Here is a 24,819-nt window from a genome sequence, read left to right as displayed (position 1 = left end):
AGCTATCTTTGTAAAATGGTGCTGGAAACTTAGGGCATCAGAAACAGGAACACTAAACAACCTTTGCTGGCTGGAAATTAAGAAACAATTTGAAGAAAAAGAACCAAACACTTGGGGCTCTTATCTGGGAACTGCCCTGGAGTCACTAAAAATCAAGGAGGTTTGGAACAGCCATCTGGAACAAACAACTTTCAACAAAGTTTGCAAGTTAAATGCAAAGTCACTATCCTTTTTAGAAGACAAAGGGATTTTAGCCAAACGCCGCCATGCTTGGTCTGTATTCAATTCATATAAAAGATTAAAACCACAACTTTACCTTAAGGCGCCTTTTCGGCTATCGTTGAAAATAAAATTTATGGCTTATAGAATGGGTGACCATTGCTCCAAAGATCTAATACCTACTTGGAAAAGCAATCAGCAAGAAAAGACATGCCGCCTGTGTGGGTATCATACAGAAAGTTTGTACCATTTAATGTGCACGTGCGAGACAGTAAAAAACGAAAGAAGACATTTGTTGAAATCAATTTTAAACGTCTTAAATATCCGCACCTGCAGACAGGCAGTCACAAACTGGTTAGGCGCATCATCGAACATCCTTATATGCCGCGGAGTAAAATTCATGTCTCTGGTAGAGACTTTACTCTTGAAAAGCGAGAGAGATTAAAACCTGGGCGTCCTTCTTTTTATCCGTAAATTTTAAGGAACATATTTTTATCACATTTTATACTGATGTTTATTTTACTGCATGTACACTTTTAAGGTTGTGATAAACCAAATAAAGTAAACTTTGACTTTGACAAAGAAAACTGGTGTGAAAGGCAGACATTTTCACAACAAAATCCTTGTTATTCATTTATTTCATAAAGGCAAAAAGCATTATCGAAGCCAATAGGTCTGGCTTGCTCTAGGCTTATGCCCATTTGTGTGCTATATCTGGAAACCGAAAAGTGTGAAATGGACCGAAACACTGGTTAGGTTTGCCCCTGTGTGGAGCACAGGATTCTGGTTTACTGATTTTTGCTAAACCTCTCAGAAAGGATTCTTAATTACACTTCTTTGGCCATGCCCCATTTACAGTTTCTTCACAAATTTCACTCCACTTCAAAATCTGCACATTGGTGCATTACTGTTATGACTCACTCTGAACTGCCACTGCAGGCAATGATACACACAAGTTGTCTGTAGCCTCCCAAAAGGCACATGATCAAAATGTTTGCTGGTCTTCCCAACTCCTCCACTGATGCATGTAAGGTCAGGGAGACAAATTCATTCACTTTCTATAAATACAGATGGTGGGAAAGTACATTTGTGGTACACCGCATGCTCATTTATTAAGGTACGGAATTAGGAACTTGGTGAGATTTCAGCCTCTCCAGTTTATAGAGTGATGTTTCCCTCAGAAAAATGGCTCTTGGATCACTATATGATGTAGCGTCTTTGATGTAATATGTTAATGCTATATCAGGTTTTAAGGGTTATGGAAGTCTGCTACCCATTTCTTATGGTGTCAAAGTATGTCATCCTCGTTATTCAGTGACAGCATCTATTGAACCAAAAGTCCAAAGAAATACAAGTGTTAGAGAAATAACCTTTTTTTAATTAGAAAGATCCCTTATCATATTTGTTGCAGGCCACTTGCTTTATCTTTTCATGTGGGATCTTCCAAAGAATCTTATCTGTCCCATCCTCCTTATGAATTTCCTGGGCCACCCAGCTCTACCACTCTTGTATTATGAGTGACAGGGATAAGCTGCATCACAGAAGGTGTAACATAGAATGCAGGTTTTTAAACCTGTCAAGCGTAAAGAATACTAATAAATAAACACAAGCACATTTCTATTTGGCCTTAACCCGTTCCGTGCTCCCGTCGGCCGACGGGAGCACTTCCTCCCTGGTGCTGCGAACGACCTTTGGCCTACGCAGCCCCGCCCACCCATTAGAATGCCCGCCCGCCGCGGTAAACGGGTTAACTAGAGCCCCAAGTAACTATTGCATGCATAGTCGGTTTCTTGGTATACGCAACCTTAACTGCAGTGCAAACATAATTTAAACTTCCTCACACAGAGAAAAAAAATAGAGGTAACATTGATGCATACAAATTAGTACAGGGAGAAGCAACAAAATGAAATTTTACAGCAGAGATATATGAGAGGAACAAAGGAAGAGAGAGAAGGAGGACATCTACATAAAACAACACTATAGTAGCGATGTACTCTCCTTGAAGAACTGGCTACAGCTCCACTCTTTGGAGCTAGCTCCTCCCACGACCCGGGTAGCAAAAGCAAGTAGAAACACGGCACCATGGTTTACGGAGGCCCTCCGAAAAAGTAATAGCGCATGTATTTGCCTTGAGAGAGAATGGCAGAAGAATTTTAACCCCTCTGACCAAGCCACTTATAAACAGGCCTTGAAAGTCCATTACTCCAAGGTCTGCGACGATAAGAAACTCTTCCTATCCACCAAAGTTGAACAGGCTGGTAACTTCACATCCCCTAATGCTATGGGCAGCCTATTTACACCGACCAGCGACTGGAATAATAGCTTAGTGCACAATTTTTTCGAGAAGTTTAAAATCATCCAAGATTCTTTTAAGAAGCTGCCTCGGACAGAGGGTCAAAATACAGCTGCTCCCCCTAGAGTTACAAAAGGGGGTGGTGATGGACGGAGCATCTGAATCAATCAAACACTCACACCCAGTCAAAATATCTGGGTTTAATCCATCACCGTTCTTTAGCCCACTCTGCCACCCCAGTTCAGACATGACTATATGCAAAACAGTCTGATCCTGTGCCTCATGGGAACAGTCCAGCCTGAACTGCCAAGCCATGTCTTCCCTGGACCGGAAACAAGCTTCCGAGGACCGGTTTCTGGCATTCCTGCCGTCTTCAGCCTGGCTTGCCTGAATCCAGTGGCAAAGTGAGCAAGGGACTTCCGTCTGAGCATACCCTGCCACACTTATGGCGGCCAAAAGCAGTACAAAAGGGGGTGGTGATGGACGGAGCATTTGAATCAATCAAACACTCACACCCAGTTAAAAGATCTGGGTTTAATCCATCACCGTTCTTTAGCCCACTCTGCCATCCCAGTTCAGACATGGCTATATGCAAATCAGTCTGACCCTGTGCCTCATGGGAACAGTCCAGCCCGAACTGCCAAGCCATGTCTTCCCTGGACCGGAAACAAGCTTACGAGGACCGGTTTCTGGCATTCCAGCCGTCTTCAGCCCGGCTTGCTTGAATCCAGTGGCAAAGTGAGCAAGGGACTCACGTCTGAGCATACCCTGCCACACTTATGGCGACCGAAAGCGGTACAAAAGGGGGTGGTGATGGACGGAGCATCTGAATCGATCAAACACTCACACCCAGTCAAAAGATCTGGGTTTAATCCATCACCGTTCTTTAGCCCACTCTGCCACCCCAGTTCACACTAGGAAAGACATGGCTTGGTAGTTCGGGCTGGACTGTTTCCATGAGGCACAGGGTCAAGGCTGATTTGCATATAGCCATTGTCTGACCTAGGGTGGTGTGGAGTGGAAGAAAATGATGGATTTAGGCCCAGATCTTTGTACTGGGGTGATTGTAAGACATTGTTCTGCTTTCTGTCCATCAACTGTGTTTTTTGCAATTTTCACCCAAAGTGGGCTGGGTATGCTCAGACGTGAGTCCCAGGCTCTCCACATCACTGGAGTCAAGCTATCCAGGCTGAAGAAGGCTGATAGCCAGAAACCGGTCCTTGGATGCTTGATTCCGGTCTAGGAAAGACATGGCTTGGTAGTTCGGGCTGGACTGTTCCCATGAGGCACAGGGTCAAGGCTGATTTGCATATAGACATTGTCTGACCTAGGGTGGTGTGGAGTGCAGAAAAACGATGGATTTAGGCCCAGATCTTTGTATCTTTGTACTGGGGTGAATGTAAGACATTGTTCTGCATTCTGTACATCAACTGTGTTTTTTGCAATTTTCCCCCCTAGAGTTAATCCTAATTTAGGTGTGTCTCTCTTACAGTTCACGCCTATCTCGAGTAATAAATCCCTCAAGATAATGAAGGCTCTGAAATCCGGATCCCCCGTGGACCCTTGTCCAACGAGAGTATTGGTGTCAATTGCTGAAGTGATTAACTCAGCGGTCAACCGGGTTCTGAACTCCTCCTTGTTGGAGGTATTAATGACTGAGAGCTGGAAACACGCAAGAATCCTCAAGCTCTGAAAAAAGCCTACAGCAGACCCACTGATAGCGAGTAATTACAGGCCAATCTCACTGTTCCCTTTCTTTTCCAAGGTCTTGGAGAAATATGTAAACATAGTCACTACGGAATTTGTGGAGGTGAATAACTTCTTACATCAGAGTCAGTCAGGGTTCAGAGAAAACTTCAGTATGGAGACGGCCTTACTAGAAGTCTCTGAAATGATCAAAACTACCTGGGATAGTGGGGCAATGCAGTGCTGGTGCTTTTAAACCTTTCCGAGGCCTTTGATATCGTGCCCCATGACCGACTCCAGGAAATTAAAAACATGGCTATTTCAACAGTAGTACGAGTCAGTGGCTGTGATCATACTCTGCCTGTTTTAGTGGTCTTCAGCGCCGGGACACTCTGTGGTGTAGCCGCACTTTACAAATACCCAATTACATTACATTACATATTATGAAGAGTATAAAACAAGCATTTGCAATGAAATCGGTCTAGCATTTAGAACCTTAAATGTATTTAGCTATGCAGCACATAAGTCTGAGTGCTGAAACATCTACCGTTCTTTAACATGGAGGGAAAGTAAGCACCAAACTGCAAGACACGCCAGGTTTGGGAACACATGGAGAGAAATAATACCCTTCAGAGGGAAATGGTATAGTCCAAAGCTCTGTTTTTAATATAATAGCAAGGACTTTGTTGGTCATATCACTGAAAATACAAGATTTGAAAAAAATATTATTGTCTACGGGTGCTCGTGGAAGACAATTTCTATGGACTGGAATCTAGAGAATGCTAAAGTGATTCTAGTATTTTACTGACCTCTGTTGGTCATTTTCTATCAAGAAAGTTAAATAGAGGCAGTTGCCAGAAAAATTAAAAAAGAAAGACCCTCAGCAGAAAGCAATTCTGTTATTTTACTGACCTCTGCTGGTCGTTTTCTATCAAAACAGTTTAATAAAGGCAGTTGAAAAGAAAAAAAAAGTCCCTACGCGGAAGCAGACAAGTCCTAGGGATGATTTCCAAAGCCCACAAAGTACATACACATATAAGTATATAATTAAGTATATATACTAAATTATATACTAAAGAATATACAAGAGGACTCGAATGCTCGACCTAAAAATGTTAAGACTGTTGATACACATCCTAACCTTAATAGCAAAAAGGCTAATAGAAAGCATTGGCCAGAGGGAACAATTAACAGGCAGGCATTCCACCAACAAAAAATGCTGCCTATTCTGCAAAAATATACACTTTCACAGAACGACAAGAAAGGGCACATTACTGCAAAGCATTATAAAATGTCTGTTCTCACAAATATGCTCCAAAGACTTCATTTCATAAGGAAAAAGACTGATAAACTTGTACAAAAATAATATGTTCACCATATTGTTCCAAAAGCTTTTAATGCTAAAAGAAAACACTATTTTCATCGTGAATCTCTTCAGAACCCTGGACCATTTAATTTCTACCTATAAAATATATAAAATAAAGAGAGAAAAAACTAACAACCCTTCTACACTCTTTTCCATGGAGATTGGTGACATACATTGAGTACTTAACCATACTTTCATGAAGCAAGATAACATCGACAGAATAATTGTGTGCTTTCTGTCACACATGAAGGACATTGTTATGAAGTGTTACATGGAAATATAGTAGGGAAAGAAAAAAAGTTGTGAAAGAAAATACAATATCTACTCAAGATTTACCCTACAACAAACCTCAGAAGTTTGCCAATTTGGGACCATTACTAACCTACAAGGACGTTCTTTAGTTGCCTCAGAAATCACGGGTGACACCACATTCCAATAACACCAAGATGTCCTCCACACATCATTCAATGGTAAGAAAACGTGTGCAAATATTATACTTTATCAAAACACCATGATTGCACTTAGAACAGTCCAATTGTGCTCTACCTTTCTTGAATCCAGCACAAAGCAGCAGTATTACGGACTACATACAATATAAACACATTGATGCACTCTCTGAGAGCAATAATTGTCCAGAGGTTATGCTCACTCAGAATGAAGCAGAAAATACATTAATGAATTTGGCCAATTACAAAATTGATATGCTTTAATTTCAAGAAACAATTTCAGAAATACTGAATAAGATTTGCATTTGTTGCTGAAGAACACATCATGAGAACCAATTTAAAATTACTGATCTCCTTGACAAAACGGAAAATGAAGATAAAGTATCATGGAGAAATTCTTTGATTTGAGGAAGAAAGATATAATGTCTGCGAATATCAGCGAATCTGCAATTACTGCATGGAAAATTAGACCATAACTTCATGCCTTCACATGGGGTTCATAACAATTTGGATATGTATACAATACCATCAGAACCACTCCAACTAAATTTATATGAAATCATTTTAAATCAATCAGACCAGCCTTTTTAAACCGTTGCTAGAATGCAACCAAAATAAGGGAATTTTCTGCTATATGAATTAGTATGCGCACATAAAGGAAAAGTTGTTGTTTTTTCCATTAGATCTCATAAAAAACATTACCACTTTTGGGATAGAACACAAAATAGAGTAACCTTTAAGGGTTTCAGTCAATGGAGTACCTACAAAAGACACAAAAGTTTGGAAACAATAAGCATGGACAAAGTTCAAAAAGCAGTAAATTAAAACTCAAAACGATATATACTATAAAGATGTGGACATTGCTAACTTTATCTCATCTACATACTTAACATTTGGAAAAGCAAAATCAAACTGGGCAATTTCAACCGATTTATCAGGAACAAGCTGAACAAATATATGAACATTATAGGATACATTCACTATGCTCCAGAGACATGATGAGTGATGCTTTAAACCTGTATCAGATGAGGAAAGCTAGAGGAGAACCAATTAGTGTCTGGGAAAAAACACTAGAAGCAAGATGTCATCCACATTTATTCCCCATTGGGAAAGGTGGATGATATGATGACCGTGCATTCAAAATTTCTGCATCGTAGTATCGAGCAACAAGATTGTATTCAGAGGATCCACACTTTCATCAATATATTCCTTACATTTTCAAATACTATATGAAAATGAACCTTCAGTCACTTCCTATGCTGTTGCACATGAAATTAGAACTGGAACTGGCTTTCCTAACATACCAGCACAGTATTTTGTTGAAAACATGCACAACAAAGATGAGAGCCTAGAATATATCTTGATTAACATTATGGCATGTCAGAGAGGGACAACTAAATATTAGTTTCCAAGTCACAAAGAATTGAAATGTATGTTAAACAATTCAGGACAACATACTTGGTTTATTACTTTAGGCTGTGCTAAGAACAGAAGGGACGATTTGTATCATTTTCTACAATAATTTACTAACAAAAAGAAAAATTCTGTTGGAGAGGTACTTGTTTCTTTTGGAGAAAAGAGTATCAAGCAAGAGTTACACCACACATTCATATTCTTCTGTAGATGAAAGATGCACCTAGATTTGAATATGACTGATGAATCAATTCTACAATTTATTGAACGTTATGTCACTTGTGACATGCTGAAAAAACAGGATAACAAGAAATTATTTGAGCAAGTTTTACTCTTTTAATCACATAAGTGCAGTAAATAATGCTATATGCGGATGACACCCTTCTATTGTCAAAAACACCTATGGGGCTGCAGCTTCTTTTGGACACATTTAAGGCCTAATGTGAAAAGAAGGGGATAGAAATCTATGCAGCTAGAAATACATATATGGCAATTAGACTGCACAAATCCTTTAAAGGGCATATTTACTTAGGCCATAATCGATTGGAACTTGTTTTCAAGTTTGATTATCTGGGCATTATCCTTGACAGTAAGATGTAATGGATTCCACACATCCAGAATGGTAGACCTATTCTCCAGCACAGGGTCGAAGTCATATCCGAAATTCATCAGAACATGAGTTCTACAGCTACCTCCCCTGCCCTAGAAGTTTACAAAGCTGAAGCCCAAGCAGCTGCTTCATCTGGAGACGATATTTCGGATATAGAAAAGGTAACCCCCTTGACATTGGGGGAGAATATTTTTGAAAGGTCATTATTATTCGAAAAATCTCACTGCTTATTCCCTTCTTTTTCTATACAGGTTTGAAAAGAACATTTAAAAAAAATGTTTTTATTAACCTTATCAACAGAGCGGCATTGCTGACAGCATACAGAAATCCACAGGATATAGCTAGGTCACGTAGGTTCATAAATTTTTCAATCATAAAAGTGAAAGTAAGTTGTACAAAATGCAGTAGTCCTTTCAACGTGCAGTTCCTCTCATTTTCCCCATCCCCTCCCTACTCTTCCCCTGGGCTATCACTTTCTGATTCTGTTGGTGAGTCGCAAATATTCCCTCGGTAGGTATTCCATGCTGTCCAAATTTTTGTCCATTTGCGGGGACATCCCCGATTGACATACACTGTTCTTTTTGTGATCATCGTCAGATCCATATCACGGCACCACATAGTTAATGAGGGTAGTTCCGCTGCGCCCCATTTTTGCGCAATGTTACGTTTTGCCACCATTAGTCCCAATGTGACCCACATCTGACCGTAATGCGTTAAATCATTAGGTTCCCATATGTTCAATAGGCACCTACGCTGCTCCGGCACAAGGGACACTGCCATGACTTGTGAGATTGTTCGCATTATTTGTCGCCAATATTCTGCTAAAGCTGCACATTCCCATATAGTATCCATAAACGAGCCTTCCTCCCCGCATCCCCTAAGACAATATGGGTGCTGTGCCCCCTGTAGTTTGTGCATGGTAAGTCTGGTGTAATATATTCGGTGTAGGATCTTGAGTTGTATGAGACGGATTCGCGCGGGTATCCCCACCTCTCTGGCCGATGCCAGGGCTTCCTGCCATTCTGAGTCCTCTATGTCACCCAAATCCGCTACCCACTTGCCGCGCAGAGTGACTGTCGGGTCTGGCAGATTATTAATCAATTTCTTGTATGTGAGAGAAATGGCGCTTTTTTGCATGTAGTCAGTAAGTATCCGGTCTTCTAGCGGGGCGGCCTCAGGGACGTCCGCTTCTGGTGGAATCACTGCCATCAGTGCGTGCCTTATATGTACCTATAGATCTCAGTTGGGCTAAGTTCATATTGTTGCTGAAGTTGGGTAAATGGTATTATCGCTCCCTTGTCCTATAGATTCCCTACCGTGGAGATGCCGATGTTGTCCCACTGTGTGAATCCTTTGCTTGTCCTCAGTTGACCCATTTTTTTTGTGTCCCATAGTGGGGTAAGCTTGGTTATAACCCCTCCCCAACTCATCCGAGTTTGTGCTGCGTGCCATATTGTAGCGGTATGTCATGTAGGGCCCTGTAGTTTTGATGTTAGTCCCTTGTTTTAGAGGACCGCTAACATATTTTGGTCTCCCAATTGTGCCCTGTCTGCCCTATATGCTGGGTTATCCTGGGACACATGGATCCACTGGTTAATGACTTTGAGGTGGATCGCCCAATAATACAGCTATATGTTCAGGAGTGCTATCCCGCCGTCATACCAGCTTCTGTGTAACTTTGCTTGTGCTATGCGCACGGGCCGGTGACCCCAGAGAAGCACTGATACCTGCGCAGCTATTTGCTTAAAGTACCGGGGCGGGACCGTAAAAGGCGTATTATTCAGTGCGTTTTACCGAGGAGTGTAAGGGGCAGGGATGCCCAATGTTTTACATCTCTCCTTAATCGCTCTAAGGGGGGTGCCAGATTCCTGGCATGGAATTCTGCTTCATCTTGTGTGACATGAATTTTAAGTATTTAAAGGAGTCTTCTACCACTACCAACGGGCAATTTGCCGGGAGTTGCGGCGCAGGTCCCATCAATACATATAGTATCAATTTGGACCAGTTTATTGTGTATCCTGCTACTGCCCCAAAGTCTTCGCATATGTTGAGGAGCTCTGGTATCGAGTGGTTTGGGTCTGTGAGGTACACCAGTATGTCAGCGGCGTATAGCGATATACGATCCTCCCACCCATCCTTCCATCGAATACCTTTTAGTAACGGTGCTTTCCTAACTAGCGACGCCAGTGACTCCAGGACGAGCGCGAATAAAAGTGGTGACAGGGGGCATCCCTGACGCGTCCCTCTTGCCAACAGTATTTTACCCGACAAGTGTCCATTAGCCGTCACTCGGGCTAGAGGTCTCCTGTATAGGAACCGTACCCACGCACAAAATTTAGGGCCAAATCCTAGATGTGGGAGAACCCCAAAGAGGTATTGCCATTCCACCATATCAAATGCCATTTTGGCATCGAGGAATAAGACCACCGCCGGTTCTGTCAAAGCGGGAGCTTAATGCGCCATGTAGGCATCTGAGATTAAGGGCTGTGTTCCTGTTTGGCATAAAGCCCGATTGATCAGGGTGTATTAAGTATGGCAGGTGGGTCAACAGTCTATTTGCCAACAGTTTAGCTAGGATCTTAGACTCTGCGTTTAGTAGAGATATCGGGCGATAAGATAAGAGTTGCAGTCAGACGGGTCCTTGCTAGGTTTTGGATTGCCACTATCATGGCCATCCGTTTATCCCTTGGCAGCTCGCCCTTCTCTAAACTTTTGTTATATATTGCCAATAGGTGCTGCTACTTGTTTATACCATTCTACTGGAATCCCATTGGGTCCTAGTTCTTTGCCGGACTGTAGCGACCTTATTGATAGCTGCAACTCCTCGATGGTTAATGCTGCTTCTAGTTCCAAGGAGGCTTCCTGCGCCAGTGTTGGCATTTCAATCATTTGTAAAAAGTCTTTGACCCCTGCCTCCGCCACCGCCACAACTGAGGTTGGTGTATATGTCACGCGGAAATGATCCGCAAGAGCATTCACAATTAACTCCGGTTCTATTGTGACTTGTCCCTCCCTTTCACGTATATGGCGTATGCCCCTTGCATTACCTTCCCGTTTGTCCAGCCAGGCCAGCATTTTCCCGGCTTTATCACCTATATCATATATTTTGTGTTTGGTAGCTATTAGGGTGGCCGCTGTCCTATCTTGTAAATATTCTTTATGTTGTTGCTGCCTGAGGAGTAGGGTGTGTGCCTTATCTGGTGGGGGGTCAATCGAATACTCGGTGCCCGCCACTTGTAATGCTAATTCCAAATCCCCCAATTCCTTCTGTTTCGCCGGCTTATGCCCTGTGATCAATGCTATCGTCTGTCCACGAAGGACAGTTTTGTATGCTTCCCACACTGTCGCGTGCGACTCCACCGATGTGGTATTTTCTGCAAAGTAATATTTCGTCAGTTTACGAAGTTCTTTTTTTATGTCTGGCACACAAAGGTAGCCGGGGTAAATGGGGTACATTCTCCGGTGCGCCAGTCGGCCACATGAGTAAGTCATTATCACGGGGAGTGGTTTGAAATCCCTTGGGGCTTGATTTCTATCTCCTCTACATTACTAAGGTGAGCGTCTAGTGTAAGGAAGTAGTCTAGTCTGGACAAACTATTATGTACAATGGAATGATATGTGTATTGACAAGCCGTATGGTGTGTATGCCTCCAAATGTCCACTAGTCCCATTGCTTCCACAAAACTCTTAAGGCGTGAGGTTCCCAATGTCGCAGGTCTAGCTGGCTATTTATCTACGGTGGGATCTATTACTGCGTTGAAGTCCCCCCCGATAATAAGGTCTCCCTCAGGTAGTGCCAGGAGAAAGTCACTGAGTGCTGGGAATGCCACTGAGTGTAGTGTTGGTGGAATGTAAGCGGACACCACATTGAGGAGTCTGCCTTCCCACTGACCCTGTATCACTGCGAACCGTCCCTGGTCATCCGTCTTCGTCTGGAGCACTATGAAGGGGGAGGTTTTCCGTTGAAAAGAACATTTGGTAGTACTGAGGCCTTTACTTTATAGGGTAAGGATATGGACAGTGGAAGAGTTAGCTATCATAGGGAAAGACTTAAAGAACTAATGAAATTAGAAAACAATACAAAATGTCCATGTTTCTGCATTGTAAAGATGTGACTTAGTATTTTAGGTATAGAAACATATTGGACAGATAAATCTTCTCTAACAATTACATCTAAGCGGTTGCAGAAGACAACTTACTGGAAAAATTTAATATCTAGCTTGCATTACTGCCCAATAAAGGGAGACTGACTACCCAATTCTTGCCCATCGAATCCAAACCTTAATTTGAAAGGTTTTTGGATGACATACAACCATTGTTAGCCATGACACTGTATTAAAACCTTTACAGTGAAGTGGAAAAAAATGGTATTGAAAATGATGATTGTTACAGCGCTTTGTTTTCCACAAATATAATTGAGAACTTGGCGAATATCCTGTTTTTCTGTCTAGCTTATGAGGACCCCACATTGAAATGGATACGTCCATTGTGTCTTAATTTAGGCATTTGGCAGCATTTAATCACCCTAAGAATATTACAATGTGATACTCCTATGTCAGTTGTCTTTAGTTTGAGCAGATTCCTCTTTGTAGTAGGGTTAGCACGCAAGCATAGAGGTTTGATCTTTTAGCAAACATCAACACTAAATATGAGCTTCAGCATCTGAGGATAGGGAACCTACCAAGATGTGAGGATGTTAATACCATGCCCAAAGATGTGGCAGGCCCACAATTGAGGATACTAAAATCTGTAAAGGTGCAGGGTTTGTAGAGTAAAGATGGTTATACTTTACCAGTATGTGTGCAGATTAACATGCCTGTATTGCACGCAGCACCTTACCTCTGTCGGGGCCGCACCTTCTTCTTGTTGGGGCCAAGGCACGCCGCACTTTCCTCCTGCTGGGGGCCAGGGAATGCTGCATGCCGCACTTTCCCCTCGCTGGGCTCAAGGCACCCCGCACTTTGTGGAGAGTACTCCACCTCTCAGGGGGCTCAGAGCCAGGAGATGCCACTGTCATCCTTTCGTGCCCGGCAGCGCATAAGATCAGCCCAGAGCTCCCGCGGCGCGGGACACCCCTATTGCACGCAGCACCGTACTATCTGTTGGGTCTGCATCTTCTTCTTGTTGGGGCCAAGGGACGCCTCAGTTTCCTCCTGCTGGGGGCCAGGGAAAGCCGCATGCTGCTCTTTCCCCTCGCTGGGCTCAAGGCATGCTGCACTTTGTGGAGAGGACTCCACCTCCCAGGGGGCTCTGCGCCAGGATGCACCACCATCATCCTTTGGTGCCCGGCAGCGCATAACATTAGCCCAGGGCACCTGCGGTGCGGGGCACACGTGGGACGTGCCCGGGCAAAGCCTGGGCCAAGGGCAGGCTCATCAGAGCCTGTCAGAGGCCAAAGGAGGCTGGGCTGGGCCCCGTTATTGACATTTTAAGTACTAGTGGATGCCCATGGACACCTGTTGAACTGTGATAGTAAGGTACCGGAGTTAAACACACAACTCACAACTAGTGATTGTATTATATTGTATTATATTGCTTTGAGTGAGTGATGGGGAGTAAACCATGAGCAAGGGAAAATCGCTAACGGAGCAGGGAGTTGTAGGGACTTTGGACGCTTTCCTACTAAGGGTCGAGTTGGCTCTAATACATGAAATTGCTCTCACTGAGTGCAGATTATCATTAGAGTCACATTGCCCCCCAACTCACTCGGTTATAAATGTTCCAGTAGAACACATCAACTCCTAACCTAATTCTCCTATATCTAATGAATTGCATCTATCAGCATCTGACTTGGAAATTACTGACGTTAATGAGACAACTGATAGACTAACTAGGCCGATATAGTAACTAGGGGCCAAAAAGTATAAATCAGCCAAGGGAGTAGCTCTGCACCACCACCTAGGAAAAGAAAGGGGCAGGGTCCTAATAAGCAAAACTACCCCCCCTCAAAGACGACAGGACGTAAACAAAAGATTGCAGAGATGGAGATTAGTTTAGGGCACAACACGGCCCAAATTGACTCTGTTCCAATAGCCTCAGCCTCAGTCTAGGATATTGATAATGTGGAGTTCTGGAAAAATCTGGAAATGACTGTCTTGGCCCTTTTGAATCCATTGGTGCTTAAATTATCCTATCTGGAGGCAAGTCTAAGTAAACTGGAAAATCTTGTCAGCAGTACCTCTCTAGCCCCGCCCGAGATTTGTCAATGCAGAACTAAGGCTGCATTGCCTAGCAGGAATATAGGCTCAATAGCTGACTAGCCTGAAGGCAATCTTGGGATTGAGATTATTCCCCAGCAACCTCCTTACGATACCCCACATAATACTAACAATCCGGCTCGGATCAGGGCACGACCAGCGGGCATGACCAGATGATAAACACTCAGAAAGAGACCACCTCTGTTAGGCATAGCCATACGCATAGAGAGAGAGTTCAGATCCTAAGTGAGACGCCTGAACCTGCCAAGGGGGAACTTGCCAAGCCCAAGTAACCAGCATCTTTCTTCTGAAGTAACTCCATACACTATTGTGCTGGACAATGTCCCCCCCCGTTATCTGGGGATGTGGAACACTGGTCAACACTGAGGAATAAGTCCTTACACTTACTAAGTGCAAGGACAGGTATCACAAACATGCTAATTGCAGAGTTCAAGGTGGTGCGGTTGATTGGCTGGGTAGGAAGTTCCAATGAGGCTTTATCTGGAGATTGTGTAGTTTTAACATTTAGGTCCCCAGATTTGGTTTGAACCATACTAGATAAGGAGGGCAACTGGCCAGTTAGAACTACGGGGATAAACATCCTACCCCTGGGTTTCTTTTACCAACCGTATAGACTTCCACAGTATGTCCCAGAGGACGAGAGATCGTTCAGGGTAAGACAATCTAGATATGCTGTTCCATTCAGCAATATTATGATATCTTTAACACCTTAGAGAATATTGACGGACTTGCACTGTCAAGTGGGTACCTGAATCAGGACAAGGGCCTATCGAGAGGTTGTGGTGATGTAAGATTGTTAAATGGTAGCATCTTAGATCATGATGAATTAGTGTTAAGGCCATGCCCTGCCATAATCAAGAGGGAAACTTGTGAGAGAGAGACTAGAACTAGAGGTTTAGCCCAACTCTCTGAACTGTAAGAGCCGTCAGCTCAAGTAATATTCAGCATGGGAAACTTTAATCCCACACCACCTATTAAAGCTCCAACTAGATCCCTGACCAAATAAGTGTTATCCTGGAACATTGTAGGGTTCCGCAATAAACTTAAACTTTAACGGACCCATTATGTGTACGCAGTTAGAGCACTGTATGTAGTATAAACATGGACCCATTAGGTGTTCTTAAAAGACCCCTCACACACTAACCTGGTTGGTGTCATGCTTCATCATTGGGGTCCCAACCGGGCGGCCGAGTGCCTCCTGTTTGTGCTACGCCGGCTGTTTACAGCAGAGCAGGTGTTGTGCAAAAATGTGATGTGAAGTGACTTTTTTTTACAGTCAAAATATCTCTGAAAATCTTTGCCTCTAACTTTAATAATGGTGGCTCAGGATATGGTTAAAAGACAATATGTGTAGTGCAACTAATCAGGAGTTATTACCGTAAGTTGACTATGTGTGGTGGTCTACATGTTTCAGCCCATTTGAAAAAGTGAAAGAGATTTCTTCAGGAGCAAGTGAGTGAATGGTGAGTGGCAAAGGTGAAAGGTGCCACGTGAAACCTGTTGTGATACCTACACACGCGCTAAGGTGTGGTGTAAGTGTTGGCGTATTCACTAACACTTGAAAAATACCTGTAGGGGAAAGAAGAAGACATGACAAGACATATAGTTTATCGCAACATAAAATGCAACCTTAGTGGCAAAAAGGATGTGCTGTAGTCATGTGTCTCTATGACTACTACAGTGATTGGCGTGTTGCCCATGCATGCGGCGGCATGCAGGAGATTCTATGCATGCTTGTCAGCTATGAATAGAACATGGGCGATTGGATAGTGAGCACCCGTTTAGTTGGTAGTGCTAGACGCCACTCAATGGCTGTGACAGTGGCGCTGTCTACCCCACAGGGAACCCGCGGAGAATAGCATAGACACCCTGTGCAGTCTACTGGCTGTACTCATGGAAGCCCAGCATCGTAAGTGTGGGCCACTGGCGCTATGACCAGTGGTCCTGGGCGCACTGTGCGTGGTGAGCAGGAGTCTACACATGCGGTCATGTGACTTGGTGCTCCTGCGATCGATATCAGAGAATTGTGAGGAACTGTTAAAAACTTTAAAGACAGTGATAAACATGCAAAAAAGTATCTAAAAGTTACAATGTATGGGGATATTAGGCAGAATATTGGGGCTCGGGGGAGGGTTGATCGTCCAAGAATCTGATCTGGAAGTTAAAATAATTGTTGAGTAAGTACAATGGTCGGTTGCGGGCTCTATGTGGGGGACCCATTGAAGCACGCAAAGCCTTACTTGGTCGAGGAGATCCCTCTGCCGCAAACCTGACTCAGTCCCTCATAGTCCCAGCTGGTGCTGGGTGTCACGAGTAGGGAAGCTTATGTAGGAAGTGGAATGCACCCGGTACGTGCTGCGAGGCATGTCTGGGTTGGGCGGTGACTCGGCATGATGTTTCGTGTGCATGCGTGCGCATGCGCAGTTAAGCTAAGCTGCAATGATGTGGGACTATTGCTCTGGCTCGGAAGGTCAATTTGGCGGCCATTTTAGAAGGGGTATATACTGTAGATGGGGCATGATGTTAGATACAATTGTTCAAGTGTCAGTGTTAGTTGCAGGAGTGTAATACTTGTAGATTTGTTGGGTGGGCATGCGTGCACAAGTGCCATTAGGCGGCTGTAGCTCTGGCTTTGTCGATCCGATCGGCGGCCTAGTAGGGTGGGGGTGCAGTCCACACCTAGGTATTAGGTATGAGGATAATGCAAAAATGCTGGTGTATTTATCAGATAGTGCATGGTTTAGATCATGGGTACGCACAAACTTTCTCTCAGTGGCCAAATCTTCAGTGTGGTTTGTGGCTGAGGGCCGCACCAGTGGGGGTGGGGTCAGTGGGGAAAGGGGGCAGGGCTAGAGCAAAAAAACTGAGACCATGAGGTTGAACACAGGCCCCTGCAGCAGACGCTTTGGTCCACTGAGCCACCAGACCCGGCATACATACATCTCTCTCTCTATCTCTCTCTCTCTCTCCCTCCCTCTCTCTATCCCTCCCTATCTCTATCCCTCCCTCTCTCTATCCCTCCCTCTCCTCTCTCTCTCTGTCTCCCTCCTTCTCTATATCTCTCTCTCTCCCTCTCTCACTTCCTTTCTCCCTCGCTCCTCTGTCTCCCTCCCTCTGCCTCCCTCCCTCTGTCTCCGTATGGCTCCCTCCCTCTGTTTCTCTCCCTCTGTCTCCCTCCCTGTCTCCCTCCCTGTCTCTGTCTCCCTCTGTCTGTCTCCCTCTGTCTCCCTCCCTCTGTCTCCCTCCCTCTGTCTCTCTCTCTCGCTCTGTCTCCCTCTTGCTCTCTCTCTGTCTCTATCCCTCTGTCTCCCTCCCTCAGTTTCCTTCCCTCTGTCTGTCTCCTTCTGTCTGTCTCCCTCTATCTGTCTCCCTCTGCCTCCCGCTGCCTCCCTCTGTCTCTCTTTGCCTCCCTCTGTCTCCCTCTCGGTCTCCCTCTCTCTGTCTCCCTCTGTCTTCCTCTCCCTCTGTCTCCCTCCCTCAGTCACCCTCCTTCTCTCTCTCTCCCTCTGTCTCCCTCTCTGTTTCTGTCTGTCTCAGTCTCTGCCTCTATCTGTCTGTCCCTGTCTCTGACTCTATCTGTCTGTCTGTCCCTGTCCATGTCTCCCTCCCTCTGTCTCCCACTCCATATCTCTGTCTCTGCCTCTGTCTGCCCCGTCTCTGCCTCTATCTGTCTCTGTTTGTCGCTGTCTCTATCTCTGTCTGTCTCTATCTCCCTCCCTGTCTCTCTCTGTCTCCCTCCCTCTCTGTCTCCCTCCCTCTGTCTCCGTCCCTTTCTCTATCTCTCTCTCTGTCTCCCTCTGTCTTCCTCTCTCTGTCTCCCTCTCTCTGTCTCCCTCTGTCTGTCTCCTTCTGTCTGTCTACCTCTGTCTGTCTCCCTCTGTCTGTCTCCCTCCCTCTGCCTCCATCCTTCTATCAACCTCCTCCCTCTGTATGTCTCCCTCTGTCTCCCTCTCTCTGTTTCTCTCTGTCTTCCTCTCTCTGTCTCCCTCTGTTTCCGTCCCTCTGTCTCCGTCCCTCTGTCTCCCTCCCTCTCTCTGCCTCCCTCTCCCTCTTTCTCCCTCCCTCTGTCTCTCTTCCTCTATCTCTCTCCCTCCCTCTGTCTCTCTCCCTCCCTCCCTCTCCCTCCCTATGTATCCCTCCCTCTGGCTCCCTTCCTCTGTCTATATCCCTCCCTCTTTCACTCTCCCTCCCTCTGTCTCCCTCCCTCTCTCTCCCTCTGTCTATCTCCTGCTCTCTGTCTCCCTCGCTCTGTCTCCCTCGCTCTGTCTCCCTCTCTCTGTCCCTCTCTGTCTGTCCCCCTCCGTCTGTCCACCTCTCTGTCTCCCTCTATCTCTGTTTCACTCTGTCTCCATCTTCCTCCCTCCCTTCCTCTGTCTCCCTTCCTCTGTCTCCTTCCCTCTCTCTCTCTCTCCCTCTCTCTCTCTCGCTGTCTCCCTCTGTCTCCCTCTCTATGTCTCTCTCTCTCTGTCTCCCTCCCTGTCTCTCTCTGTCTCCCTCCCTCTCTCTCTCCCTCCCTTTCTCTATCTCTCTCTCTGTCTCCCTCTGTCTTCCTCTATCTGTCTCCCTCTCTCTGTCTCCCTCTGTATGTCTCCCTTTGTCGGTCTACCTCTGTCTGTCTCCCTCTGTCTGTCTCCCTCCCTCTCTCTCCATCCTTCTATCAACCTCCTCCCTCTGTCTGTCTCCCTCTGTCTCCCTCTCGCTGTTTCCCTCTGTCTCCCTCTCTCTGTCTCCCTCTGTCTCTGTCCCTCTGTCTCCATCCCTCTGTCTCCCTCCCTCTCTCTGCCTCCCTCTCCCTCTTTCTCCCTCCCTCTGTCTCTCTTCCTCTGTCTCTATCCCTCCCTCTGTCTCTCTCCCTCCCTCCCTCTCCCTCCCTATGTCTCCCTCCCTCTAGCTCCCTTCCTCTGTCTATCTCCCTCCCTCTTTCTCTCTCCTTTCCTCTGACTCTCTCCCTCCCTCTGTCTCTCTCCCTCTATCTCCCTCCCTCTCTCTCCCTCTGTCTGTCTCCCGCTCTCTGTCTCCCTCGCTCTGTCTCTCTGTCTCTGTCTCCCTCTCTGTCTCCTTCTGTCTGTCTCCCACTGTCTATCTCCCTCTGTCTGTCTCCCCCCCTCTCTCTATCAACCTTCTCCTTCTGTCTGTCTCCCTCTCTCTGTTGCCCTGTCTCCCTCTCTCTGTCTCCCTCTGTTTCCGTCCCTCTGTCTCCCTCCCTCTCTCTCTGTCTCCCTCTCTCTGCCTCCCTCTCCCTCTGTCTCCCTCCCTCTGTCTCCATTCCTCTGTCTCTCTCTCTGCCTCTGTCTCTCCCTCCCTCCCTCTGTCTCTCTCTATCTCTGTCTCTCTCCCTCCCTCTCCCTCCCTCTGTCTCTCCCCTCTCTCTCTCTCTCCCTCTGTCTATCTCCCTCTGTCTTTCACCCTCTCTGTCTCCCTCTCTCTGTTTCCTTCTCTCTGTCCCCCTCCCTCTGTCTGTATCCCTCTGTCTCCCTCTCTCTCTGTCTCCCTCTCTCTGTGTTTCCCTCTGTCTCCCTCTGTCTCCCTCTGTCTCCCCTCCTCTGTCTCTCTACCTCCCTCTCTCTCTCCCTCTCTCTCTGTCTCCCTCTCTCTGCCTCCCTCTCTCTCTGTCTCCCTCCCTCTGTCTCCCTTCCTCTGTCTCTCTCTCTGCCTCTGTCTCTCTCCCTCCCTCTGTCTCTCTCCCTCTCTCTGTCTCTCTCCCTCCCTCTGTCTCCCCCCTCTATCTATCTCCCTCTGTCAGTCTCCCTCTGGCTGTGTCCCTCTAGCTGTCTCCCTCTGTCTGTCTCCCTCTCTGTCTCCCTCTCTCTGTTTCCTTCTCTCTGTCTCCTCCCTCTGTCCCCCTCCCTCTGTCTGTCTCCATCTCTGTCTCCCTCTCCCTCTGTCTCCCTCTCTGTTTCTGTCTGTCTCAGTCTCTGCCTCTATCTGTCTGTCCCTGTCTCTGACTCTATCTGTCTGTCTGTGTCTGTCCATGTCTCCCTCCCTTTGTCTCCCTCTCCAAATCTCTCTCTCTGCCTCTGTCTGCCCCGTCTCTGCCTCTATCTGTCTCTGTTTGTCTCTGTCTCTTTCTCTGTCTGTCTCTGTCTCCCTCCCTGTCTCTCTCTGTCTCCCTCCCTCTCTGTCTCCCTCCCTTTCTCTATCTCTCTCTTTGTCTCCCTCTGTCTTCCTCTCTCTGTCTCCCTCTCCCTGTCTCTCTCTGTCTGTCTCCCTCTGTCTGTCTACCTCTGTCTGTCTCCATCCCTGCCTCCATCCTTCTATCGACCTCCTCCCTCTGTCTGTCTCCCTCTGTCTCCCTCTCTCTGTTGCCCTCTGTCTCCATCTCTCTGTCTCCCTCTGTATCTGTCCCTCTGTCTCCCACCCTCTCTCTCTGTCTCCCTCTCTCTGCTTCCCACTCCCTCTGTCTTGAGGTTCTGTAAATTACAAATTCGTTCGTGCTCAGCCTCCATTTTCTGATCGCCGCGATTTTATGTTGCCCTCACTCAGGCAGCTCGGCGAACGCGATGTTTTTGTCGTTTCTGCCTTTGCGTGTCAGGTGGCTTCTTTGCTTGTGATTACTAACGAGTGTCAGGGTCTGGCCTAGTACACTAATTCCTGTCTGAGCTGATTAATCCCCGTCCGGACTACATGTTGGTTCACACCATTGTTTCCTTTTAGTTATCTTATCTGCTGTCCTTCGCTACATGTCTCATGCATTCTCCTGTTTCACGACTGTCCTTCTACAACACGCAGCTGTGTTTTCTCTACTTGTAAATCGAATTGTGTGGATTCATTTGTGATTTACTTAAGGGGTCGAGTGACAAACAGAACCGGGAACTTGAGCTGCCTTAGACTTAAAACATTGTCTATAACTTTTGCCTATAGCTCATGCTCTTGTGTGATTGCATTTTTGCATTGTGTTGTATTGTATATAAACCTGTGCGCCACGGAGTTAAGTGGCAGTCTCTTTTGAACCTCGTTGTACTGAAGACTTCTAAGACCACTGTACTAGCTGCAGCTAATAAATACCATCTTCTTCGCCAGACGAAGAGTCTGTGTCTCTGTTTTTGACAAGGCAGGTGAATCCCGGGGATTTCAGGCGTACCCTGCGCCGCCGGGCCTTAAAGCTGCGGTTCTCCAACTGGCGCCCCACGTGGGGCGACTTCAGTGGTAGCAGTTGAGCCCGAGGGTCGTGAGGAGCCCGCAAGAAAATTCCAGAGGACACGCACCATGTGATCGACCCCCTGTATGTCGGAAGTGGACCGAAGGTCTTTGACAGTGCGGCTACTCCTCTCCGATGGCTGCTGACGACTGCTGCCCTGACTGTCGCCCTGCCTTGGACCCTTATGATGACGTTTGGTAAAGCGAGACGATAGACGGACCCTCGCTGGTGTAGAACGATCCTTAGTTAAGTATTTGGTGGGTCGCTCCCACAGACCTTTGTTTTGTCTTATTTTGGGGTTTTTATTCAGGTATTGCAATAGCTGAGGCCAAGGGGTAAGTACGATTGTACTGTTTCACTGATCTATACCCCTTGTTGTTTGTGATCAGTCTAGAGAAGTGACGATGCCTGGGCTGAGTAAGTTTAAAAGATTTTGTTGTTTGGGTTGTACAAGGGATTCCCAGTTGGAGGAATCATGCCCGATCCCTCCATTTGAAACTCCCACTTATGAACTCTATTCGAAACACGGTATTGGTCCCATTACCTTTAACGAGACATGGGTCCGATATACGAAAAATAGTGGAGTTTTGAGATGCCCCCAGAATGGTAGCTTTGACCCCGCTATACTGGATAATTTGGAATCAATTCTGTTTAGAAGAAAAGCCCGGCCGGCTATGTTTGACTCCTTTCGCCTTTGGAGTAAAGAAGCCAAACAGAAAGAAATCAAACAAGCGAAAAAGGATAAGGAAGCACAAGACATGTCGATTTTACAGGCTGCCCAACAGTTTAAAGACAACGAAGTAGATGGTACATCGTATGGCGGTAGATAGATGCTATCCGATGTTGCCTACTTCCTCTTCAGATAAAAATAAGGAATTAGAAGAAGACTCCCTAATGTCTTGTTTATTGAATTCACCTCCGCCCTATGTCCCGAATGCTAATGCCCCTCCGTTACCCCCTCCCATTGCCCAACAAGTGGTTGCTCAAGTGCCGATTGTCCAACAACCGGCTCAGCCTCTTAGTGCTGCTTTGCCTGCTTCTGCTCCATCCTCACAGTCTGTAATTCAGCCCCCACCTTCTCCCGCTCCTACTCATCAGTCTGCTACGTTTCAGTCTCCGTTGCCTTCTACATCTGAAATGCTTCCTATCCTCGCGAGGGATTCTCCTACTTCACAGAGGAGGATAGCAGATGCTGTTTCAAGTTTCTTTTCTCCTTTTGTTAGGTCTTTAAATCTGTCCCCAGCTTTTTCCAAATGACAATCTCGGTGTCAACTTCCCCTTACGGACGGGAAAGTAGTTTTGGGTTCTCTCGCTCGTAAATGGATTAAGCATGGACTACAATATAGTAGTGAAGATATCATGAGTTGCTTCTATCAATGGGGAGAGCCCACGCAGAGATATGTTTTCAATGTTATGTGTCAAACCCATATTAGAGGTTGGGAAGATGTAGAGTCGGATACAGTTCCTTCAGAACTACTGAAATTGCAAGCTGATTTTGATAAAGGTTTTATTGTAGGACATCGAGTTGAAGAGGCAGTGAATAGACTCATTGCGTTTCGAACAATGTTTTTGTCCCTGTCCTTTTCCGAGTTTGATCCCGCTACTAAACAAGGTAGTAAGAATTATCCAATGCGTGAAGTTCCTCCCGTATGGAGAGAAGAGGTGATTGGTCCACCTCAAGTCCATGCTCATTTCCAGCGTATATGGGTCCACGAATCATGGAAAAGGTCTGAAGTGTTGGCACTTAAGCAAACTCTTCCAGACCCTCATAAAAATCCTGCTGGATATTACAAAGAATTGTCCCAAACAGTTGACGCCTGTATTATGAATTTGGCCGACATTGATATGCTCTTTGGAAATGTTGTTCCGCAAGGTTTATATGCACAGATTCGTAGGGAAAATCATGTGGCTGAATTAGGTGGTGATTGGGCTGCTATCAGAGCTGCGGATGCGAATCAGGTGGGTGGTGTGAAACCCGAGGATTTGATTTCGGCTCTTCCAGGTAGAATAATTGAATTGATGAAGACAATGATGCCTACGGTGCGAGTAAATTGGGATAAGCTGGCCGCATGTAAGCAGAAGAAAGATGAAAGTGTCTCGGATTTCTTCACAAGCTTTGAAGAGACGTTTATTGACCACAGTGGTCAGGATTTGAGTATAGAGGGTGGTCAGCGATTGTTTGTGGACAAGTTCGTATATAATTTGCTTCCCGAGTTATCGAACAAATTAAAGGGTTCCGAAAGTGCATGGGCTGTCTCTTCTCCTGCTAAAATATTGGCTACTGCACAGTATTACGAGAATAGGGATAAGGAGGAGAAGGAGAAACAGGAAAATAAAAACAAAGATTTGAAAACAAAGGTTCTTTTACAGCAGCCGTATCCGCCTCGCTCGATTCAGCACCAGCAAAATTCCCAGACTCCACAGTTTCAGAGATTGTTGCAGAAGCCCGAGTATTTTACGCCGCGACCTTTGTTAGGTCCTAATCAATGTGCATATTGTAGGGAAGAAGGACATTTCAAGAATAGTTGCCCGGTTTTATTACAGCGTAATAATGGGATGTCCGCTCCCCGAGGTCGTGGTAATTTTCAGACAGGATCTAGAGGTAGAGGATGAGGTGCGTCCTCTCAGGAGCAGCGTTCTTTCCCTTCATCTACTTCGAATTACTTTGACCAACAGGCAGTTCCGTCCACACAATATTGCAATGATGATTATCATGTTGAAGATAGGGCTGACAATTTTCAGATTGAATAGGACAGCCATGGACAAAGTAAGGGAGTTGTGTCGATTCCAGTAGATCAAAATGGGCCATATGTCATCGTCAATACTATGGGTGTTTCAGAACCGTTTCTTTTGGATACTGGTGCGATGAGAAGTTCTATCATACATTCTAAACTCCCTGGGGCACCTTTGGTACAGAAAAACAGCAGCGGACCCTACAATGCCGCACCTTTGTCTGGCTTAATGAATACCTCTGTGGGATTTTCTGGCGCTCCAGTCCGTAATCCGGTTTCTTGCCCTTTACCTGTCTCGATTGGTCCCTATGATTTGGAAGCTCCACTTATCCTGACAACTGGTTGTGGTGAGAATTTGCTGGGTTTGGATCTATTGAAAAGGCTGCATGCAACATTGTATTGTTCCCCTTCTGGTGTGCATCTTACATTGGGAAAGAGATTGATGTCCCCCATGTATTTGTCCCGGGACCAGTTTCCACCCGAGTTGCTTTCTCTCCCAGAAAGTCTTTGGGCCACGGGCCCGAATGACGTGGGTCATCTTACGATCCCACCGTATGTTGTCACAGTTAAAGATAATGTTAGAATGCCACGCATTCCCCAATATCGTATTTCTAGTGATGGAGAAAGAGCACTATTGGCTATTGTTGATGATTTTATTCAGAAAGGTGTGGTCGAAGAGACCAGAGGCAATGTCTGTA

This window comes from Lissotriton vulgaris, chromosome 3_1 (assembly GCF_964263255.1).
Source record: "Lissotriton vulgaris chromosome 3_1, aLisVul1.2, whole genome shotgun sequence".
Classification (NCBI taxonomy): Eukaryota; Metazoa; Chordata; class Amphibia; order Caudata; family Salamandridae; genus Lissotriton; species Lissotriton vulgaris.
This window is presented reverse-complemented; position numbering follows the sequence as displayed.